We start from the raw sequence: 1,105 nt of genomic DNA, 5'->3' as shown, positions 1-1,105 counted from the left end.
CCGTCCTGTCCCCTCCATTGCTGCCCGCCCCCCCCCCATCCCATCCTGTCCCCTCCATCACTCCTTGTCCCCTCCATCACTCCTTGTCCCCATCCTTCCTTGTTCCCTCCATCACTCCCTGTCCCCTCCGTCCCGTCCTGTCCCCTCCAGGACTCCCTGTCCCCGTCACACCCTGTCCCCGTCACTCTCTGTCCCCTCCATCACTCCCTGTCCCCTCCATCCCATCCTGTCCCCTCTGCCCCTCCCTGTCCCCACGCGGGTCCCTCCCGGCCCCCTCCCCGTGTCCCCCTTTCCCGGCAGGGCCCCCCACGATGTGTCACACTGCCAAAGTCACCGCCTGGCCCCCGGCCCGGCAGGACACGGGCCGTATCCTGCTTCCTCCCTTCTCGTAACCAGGGCTGAGCCCAGCCACCCTTCCTGCCCCGGCACCCCCACCCATCTCGGGGCGCCCTGCGTGGCCCAGGGGTGCCGCGGTGCCGGTGCCGTCCCCGCTGTCCCCGGGAGAACAACAGGGTGACGCGGCCCAGCACAAAGGGAGCCGGCGGCACCCGGCGCCGCCGCACAAAGGGCCTCTGTGCCGCAGGGTGCTGGGCTGCACCCACAGGACCCCCCCCCCCGGCACCCAGAGCCTGCAGCCGGGACCAGCACCCATGCGTGCCCGGGAGCGCCGCTGGCACCGGGAGCCCACCGGGAGCCCACCGAGAGCCCACCACGAGCAGCATGCACCGGGTCCGGCATCCGGCGGGGCTGGCAGCCGCTGGCACCCCCCAGGCTCTGGCATCCGCCGGATCCGGCACCTGGCACGGCCGGCGTCCCGTGGGCTCCAGCATCCGCCCGGTTGGGCGTCCGGCACGGCCGGTGTCCCCAGCACCAGCATCCGCCGGATCCGGCATCCCGCACGTGCGGCGTCCTCTGCCTCCGGCATCTGCTCCAGCACCCCCAGCTCCACTACACCCAGCTCCAGCACCCCCAGTACCTCCAGTTCCAGCACCCCTAGCTCCAGTACCCCCCGTTTCACTACCCCCAGCTCCAGCACCCCCATTTCCAGCACCCCCAGTTCCAGCATCCCCAGTGCCCCAGCTCCAGCACCCCCTGTTCCAGCACC

This window comes from Oxyura jamaicensis, assembly GCF_011077185.1.
Source record: "Oxyura jamaicensis isolate SHBP4307 breed ruddy duck chromosome 25 unlocalized genomic scaffold, BPBGC_Ojam_1.0 oxy25_random_OJ72673, whole genome shotgun sequence".
Lineage (NCBI taxonomy): Eukaryota > Metazoa > Chordata > Aves > Anseriformes > Anatidae > Oxyura > Oxyura jamaicensis.
Note: the sequence above shows the minus strand (reverse complement) of the source record.